The following is an 8,002-nucleotide window of genomic DNA, read 5'->3' as shown; positions in this document are numbered from 1 at the left end:
CTGTAGTGGGAGGAGTGGCGCATAAGCTTTTGCTTATAAAATATTAAGATTTTATATGCATATGTGTGTACTTATGTAAGGCCACTGGGATTTTTGTTTGGGGTCGGGTGGGGTTCTTGATTGGGGAGGGGAAGTAGTGGGATTTAATGTTGATTTATTGTATTTATGTTTTGTTTTTTGGTTGCTTTGAAAAATCAATAAAAATGTTAATGACTAAGGTTGCCTCTATTTTACATTGTATTGGGCATGATTTTCAGCTCATATGACCTGCCGTGTCTCATCGTTTTAGGTCTCAGTATAAAATAGAGCCGATAGAGCCTCTCCCTCCAGCCATGATGAAGAAAGGGTGCTACAGCCCTTACTTCATCGTGCCAAAGAAAGGCGGTGTGTTTAGGCCAATCTTGGACCTGCGAGTTCTGAACCAGGCCTTGCACATACTTTTGGCGTGCATCCAGCATCAAGATTGGTTCGCAGTGGTATACCTGAAGGACATATATTTCCACGTCACGGTTCTACCTCGACACAGACCCTTCCTAAGGTTTTCCTTTGAGGGCCTGGGTGTATCAGTACAAGATCCTCCCCGTCGGTCGGTCCCTGTCACCTTGTGTCTTCACAAAAATCGCAGAGGCAGCCCTTGCCCCGTTAATGGAAGTGGCCGTTCGCATCCACAACTTCCTCGACGACCAGCTGATTCTAGCTCACTCTCGAGATTTGTTATGTGCGCACAGGGACTTAGTGCTCAAGCACCTCAGCCAGTTAGAAATTTTGGGTCAATTGGGAAAAGAGCAAGCTCTCCCCAGTTCAGAACATCTCTTTTCTCAGGATGGAGTTAGACTCAGTCTCCATGTTAGCCCGCCTCACGAACGAGTGCACGCAGTTGGTGATGAACTGCCTGAAGTCGGTCCCACTGAAACGCGCCGCATGGGTTGATGCATAAGGGACCATTCCATTACTGGCTTCAGACTCGAGTCATGAGATGGGCATGGCACCGTGGCACACAAGCCGATCTGCCACCACTTCTTCAGCTCTTGGACAGACCTTGCATTTTACAGGCAGGGGTTCCCTTACAGCAAGTGTCCTGGCGCATCGTGGTTATGACAGATGCCTCCAAGCCAGGCTGGGGCCCCGTGTGCAATGGGCACGCATCCGCTGGCTCCTGGACAGGACCACGACTGTGTTGGCATATCAACTGCCTCATATTGCTGGCGGTACTGCATGCCCTGCGGAGGCTTTTGCTGTTGATCCAGGGCAAGCACGTGTTTGTCCGGATGGACAACATGGCGACGGTGGGGTATATTAACGCTCTGTCGCTGGCAGGTGACGCTCAGGGGAGAGTGGAGACTCCACCCCAAGGTGGTCCAGCTGATTTGGAGTCGAGCAAGCAAAACACACAGGTAGACCTGTTTCCAAGGCGTAGGGGGAGGCTACGTGCAGACTGAGGGCACGTGCTAATTCGCACATAGCAGCTTGCTTGCACCTGTGTCGGCAGTTCACAAAACACAGTTCAGCTAGGTGTGCCATTTTGTATAGGGACCCCTAGTGTCACTACATCGACACAACGTCGAGTGAGTGACAGATAGGAAACGTCTTGGTTGCTGTCGTAATCTCCGTTCCTTGATGGAGGGAACGAGACATTGTGTCCCTCTTACCACAATGCTGTATACCACCCTCTGAAATGTCCAGGGCCCTGTCTCGGCTCCTCAGCACAAAACCTGAATGAGTGGTTGCAAGCCAACTCCTTTTATATTTAAATTATTTTAAATTCCACTCGCCAATTTCCATTGGACTTTTCTCAAAGATCAGAGGTGTTTGGGGCTCCCAAGAGCGACCCCTAGTGTCACTACATCGACACAACATTGCATTCCCTCCATCAGGAGGTTATGACAGTAAGTTTTCCATTGTCCTTGGTTAGGTATTATATGTTTGCTAACATTGTTCATGTCAAGTCAAGTTTATGTTAATTTAATTTTATATTCAAATTCATGTTTATGTTTCACATTTATAGTTAGGGTTTTTTGGATTTCACATATGTTAATAAAATGGACTTGGGGGGGGCGGGGGGGGGGACTTGGGCTCCAATGGACTCCATTGTCATCATCTTTATCAACGTCAGCGCCAGCAGCAGCGCTACAGCAATAGAATGGAAAAATTAAGAGGAAACCTGATGCACATAAATGGGACAGAAAAGGCAAAGAATTCAACATTTGGATTTGACCTTGTTCTTTCTCAGATGGAGCAATAATCTTCCACCTTCTGAATACTGGGAGCCATTTGAAGGATCTTCTCCCTCTGTGTCTGTCCAAGCATGTTTATTTCTTCAGGACCCCAGTGGGCTTCAATGTGGGAGCAGCTTTTTCCATTTCAATACGAAAGACATTATCATGGTTAATGGGCTAGAACAAGAAATGGCTCAATGTGAGAATTGTCCACAGATTTCAAAATGCAAACTGAAAATCCTACTCTCATTTTACAAAGAAGGATGAAGAAACCAATGCATGCACACACATATTGTTTAATACTTGTTTGCTCTAACAGAAAGGAGAGAGTTCAGAATGTCAGTTTTGGTGGTGCAGTGTGAATTTCTAGTTTTCTCTTAAGTTAATGTTAAAACAACCTTACAAACCAGTGATTTAAACAACAATATAAATAAACAATCACTTTACTATTTAATCACTTGTAATTACACTTGTCAATCTATAATAACTGCCATTAGACCTTGCTGTTAAAAAGGGGTCAGGGGTCAAGACAATGCTGGGCATCAAAAGCAACAAATGCCTTTGTTTCAGTCTAATTAATACCACATATTAGGACCAAAATCATGAAGGCAATCAGTGGACCTCCAGTTAAGTAAAGAGAACTTAATTGGTCAGCAGTTCATCCAAATCCAAATCAAAATCAAAATTATTACAGCAAAGATTAATTAAAGCAATATTCTCATCCAATCACACAGAAATGACTAATAAATATGGCATACAGCTTTACAACCACAACAAGGTGCCATATTGTGTTTTCTAATGTTTTTTTCCAGACCCTTTTTTAACAATCCAAGCTTTTTAATCAAACTGGCATCATGCCCAATGCTTATCAGAGTTCTATGTTTTACGATTACATGATTTACACACACGCATTGTCAAGGAAAGTGGTGAGATGGTAATTACATAGAATCTCCACTATTGCCACTGAAATGGCACAAATGCACCACAAAACAGGCCTCCAAAGTACACACAAAGGTCAGGGATCAACCAGCGAGGGAATTGGAGGTAGATTAGCAAAACTGACAGGTGATAAGAATGAGTGCTCTCAGACTGCAGCTGTCTGTGGTCTACTGTGGTTTATTATGCATGCATCTTAAGCACAGATGCACAGGTACTCCTGTCAAAGCCAGTTCTGTTAGTGCATATGACAGCGTTCACATTATGAGATCTTGTTAAGAGTCTGACAGTTGTTAGTGGGGCTGAAAAATACAACTCTTAGTGTACCTGAATTTCTGAACAAACGGCTTGATTCTGAGAAAACATTCCATAAAGATTTCTTCCTTAAATAAAAGGAAGTATACTTACTAAATATTAAATATTTAATCCTATAACATTGCTGGGTTGCTTGTCTGTTATTTATATTTGCAATCTTTTTGTAGCTGTCAGTAGGTGGCTCGCAGAGACACAGTATTAATATATTACAGTATATATTCATATATAATATGATATAAGTATTACAATACAATACAACACAAATTGTATTTCTATAGCACATTTAAAACAACAGCAGTTGACAAAAGTGCTTTCCAACAGATTAAATTAACCTCCGGATCCTCCGCCCCCACTGCCAGGGAGTGGGGGAACTGCTGCCAGGGGCGGGGGAGACCCCTTCTGTTCCCCGAGAACGCGGCGGGGCGTTCCATCCACCAGGGGCTGGAGAACGCGGCGGGGCGTTCCATCCACCAGGGGCTCCCCTGCCTGAGAGAACAAGGGAGGAATGTGGCAGGGCGGAGGGCGGGGCCGGGTCGTGATTATACACACCCGGTCCCTCATCAGGCTAATCAAGCCTCCGAGAGGGATAAAGTCCGACTGCGGAGGATTGTGCGGGAGAGAGAGATGACATGTCTGTCATATGTGTGTTTGTTGTCTTTTAAGTTTATAATTAAAATATTGTTTATATAATCAAGCCGTTTCTCGCCTCCTCCTTTCCATTGACTTCTTTCCATTGCTATAAACATTGTTATCATCTGAAGGGTTGAGGAGGAGGTGTTGCTACAACTTACAATGACGTTTTTGGTGTTATTCAGAGGACATTATATAAATTTAAGTCTTTTGGGCTACTAATTCTTAACCCTTTCCCAAAATTCTGAAAATTCCATTCTGTGCGATATGATATTCATATCCAAATTCATATTATATTCATATTTATATAACATCAAACATCTGAACATAATATACCAAATTGAAGAGAAGAACTAGGACTTTCAAATAATATACGTATGTATGATTATTTAAGGCTAATCATCCTTTATCAATAAGGATGAGAACAAAAATTTTCTACAGCCACCATACTTCATCAGACAACTGCATTTTCAACCATTTTAATTACAAGTTAGAGGAAAACTTAGAGTGTATGAAATATACATAATTTTGTGGGCAATATAGAATAGCAGGCACAATAGAAATATAATCTAAAAGTTATGACCATTCTAGTGATTAGTGGGAAAACTGAATAAAACCAATATTTAGAGTGTTAAGATACATTTCATATGACCACACCTCAAATACACCTTTTGAGCACCTGTAATAATAAATTGAGGTTGCATCTGAAATTGAAGGACACAAACACTGAAATATACATTGTATGTGTTCAATAAAACACACACTTTATTTAATTTGAACATTAGAATTACACACGTATTACTTCTTACGTATTACACGTAGTTCTACCGGCTCAGACCTGACAAAACACGGGACGAGACCAACTCAACCCTGAGATTGTAGAATCTCGCAAAGGTGTTGGGTATTGCCCAGCCCGCTGCTCTGCAGATGTCTGCTAGGGAGGTGCCATTGGCCAGTGCCCACAAAGATGCCAAACGTCTCATAGAGTGTGCTCGAACCCACAAGGGGGGAGCAGGTAATAGTGTGTCGGGAGGAAAAAACGCGTCCCGAGGCTTGGGTGCTGAGAAAAGACTCAAAGCACTTACTTTACTACGCTCACCCGGTAGGGGGCGGGTTAGAGACTGAGGAAGAGGTCCTGGAGAGGCGTCTTCGGAACTCGTCAGTGCCGGCCTGCCGGGGATGGACAGTCGCAGGTCCGGAGGTGAGGTGACTGTGTACAGGTGACTGCGTCCAGAGCACCATGAGAACGGCACGCACCGGCAGGATGACCCAGGGAGTGAGGAAATCACTCTTTTATTGAGAATGTGGGTACCACAGCCCGAAGGGGGTGCGGCGAAAGAAAATAAGGAAAATAAAGATTTTTCTCCCAGCCCTCCATCAGGGGACGGAGTGGTCCTGATACCAGCTCTGGAGCGAACATCTTACTGCCAGGGTCTTACGTCTCAGGAGCGCTTAGAAGCATGATGAGAGATATGGCCTCCGTCTGCCTCTTTACTGCCGAAAACTGCGGTAACGTCGATGGTGTCACCGAAGAGGCCAAGCTGGGAGAGAGGGGTGTTGAGGAAGCGTCCATTGTCAACGTCAACTGCTGTATATCGTTCTTTTGTGAGTGAAAATAAAAACTCTTTTAGAGAAATCAAACTCTTATAGGAGGGGATAACACTCTTTTAGACAGAAGCGCTGTCAAAGCGCCACAGCGTGCAGAGAGAGAGAGAACGCCACTGGAAATGTGACGTAGGATCCAACAGCATTGCTCTTGCCAACAGAGGTGAGTGGAACAGTGTGTTACTTCAGCTTGCTCCTGCACAACCGCTCAGCTATGAAGAAAAATCGGACTGACAGACACACGCCCGCTTCCCTTTATACCCATATTTCTGGGGGCGGGACATGCAAATTATATAAGCCAATTGCTCATTGGCCTTTTCTCAAGTTCAGAGGTATGTGAGATTCCCAAGGAAGACCCCTTGTGTCACTTCATTCGACACAACATCGAGTGAGTGACAGAAGGGTAATAAGAGTTTTATTTTTCATGTTGACATGTTAGTTATGTGTTAGGTAAGATACCCCCCATTTAAAATAAAATCACATTTACCACAGGCAAGGCAAAGCCATATTCTCTTGTGAGCCACAACAGCCGTTGCCATGCATTTGATGGGCACTTGCTGCCTCTGATGGGATTAATGCAATAGGCGTGACAGATGGCACATTGGCTTTCACAACAAGGAGCAATTAACCCCATCTCTTCTAACCTTTACACTTCAACGTGCCAGTAAAAGAAAGATGCGTCACACTGTCTCCGGTATGTGTCAATCACAGTGTAGTCTCTGCTTCATTCACCAATGTATATTTTAGAGTGTCACTCAAGGAAATGAGCCTTGTTCATAGCAAATGACTTCCCACTGCCTGGTTCATTGCTTCGGCTCTCCAATCACGGGGTTCTGGCAACCTCAATCATCATATGGCAGGCAATGCTTTTAGAACAAGCATACTTGAAGTTCAAAAACAGCATGTAGCCTTTTCACGAAAAGGTTGGTTATTGCATGGGCAGTCAGACAATTAAGCAACCTTAACATAATAAGAATTATTTTTAATTTACTTGAAGTATCTACAACAGTTCCAGAAACAGAGGTTCCCTTTCATTGGAACTCGAGCTGCATAATCGCAATGGGGACACTGAGTGTCGCGTGGTCTTAAGCCATGCTGAGGCTTGCTCTAGGAGAAATGCATGCTCCAGGCCGGTTGAATTTGGGGGTGGATCTCCTGTATAGACAGGGCTTGATGTCCGGAGAGTAGACATTACATCCTCAGATTTTGGAACAAATCTGGAGAAGTTTCAGTAGAGCAGAAGTGGATGTGTTTGCTTTGAGCGAGACATCACACTTTCCCCTCTAGTTTTCTCTCTCACCCCCGATAACACTGTGCATCGATGCATTGGTTACACGCAGTTCTGCAGAGAGTTTGGGAGGATCAGGTTCGGCTTCTGTTAGTGGCACTGTTTTGGCAATCTTAAGTATTCAACGTTTTTGACTCTGGTCTCTCTCCTGGAGAAAGTGCCTTGGGAGATTCCAGTCAGAACAAACATGATGTCTCAGGCTCTGGGCAGCATTTGGCACCCCCGGCCAGAGTTGGGGCAACCCGGCAGACCCCGGCAATGCTTAAAGTCTTTGTTGCCGCTATAGCGGCTGAGCATGCGCTTAATCAATGAAGTCTCTGTCGGTAGACATTCTCTTCTCTCGTTTTATGCACGGGGTATGCAGGCTTAGACCTTTTCATCTCATCTACGTTCCTATATAGGATTTATCTGTTGTTTTAGAGGCACTCTTGTGTGTTCCGTTTGAGCCCTTGGCAACAGTCGCTGATAAGTTTCTGGCTCTTAAAATGGCCCTGCTGGTGGCATTGGCGTTGTTAAAAAGGGTTGGTGATTTGCATGCCCTGTTGATTAATTCTTTATGTATGGATTTTGCGTCAGGGTGTTCAAGGGTGGTGTTAAGACCTCGCTTGGGCTATTTGCCCAAGGTTGTTTCTACATCATTTTGCACGCAGACTGTACATTTTCAGGCTTTCTGTCCTGCCCCATTTGAGTCAGAGGAGCATGAATGCTTGCATATGCTTTGCCTAGTTCAGGCGTGGCAAGTTTATATTGACCGTACTAACCAGTGGCGTAAGTCAGAGCAGCTGTTTGTGTGTTTTGGTGGCCACAACAGGGGTGTTTCGGTGTCTCATTTGCTAGTTGATGCAATTTCAAGTACTTACGAAGCAAATGGTTTACCTTCGCCTTCAGGTATTCGAGCTCATTCTATGAGAAGCAGGGTATCCTCATGGGATTTGGCTAGAGGTGCATCCTTAGAGGGCATTTGTATGGTGGCAGAATGGTCCTCTCCACATACATTTGTTTGATTTTTTTA

This window comes from Xyrauchen texanus, chromosome 30 (assembly GCF_025860055.1).
Source record: "Xyrauchen texanus isolate HMW12.3.18 chromosome 30, RBS_HiC_50CHRs, whole genome shotgun sequence".
Taxonomy (NCBI): domain Eukaryota; kingdom Metazoa; phylum Chordata; class Actinopteri; order Cypriniformes; family Catostomidae; genus Xyrauchen; species Xyrauchen texanus.
Note: the sequence above shows the minus strand (reverse complement) of the source record.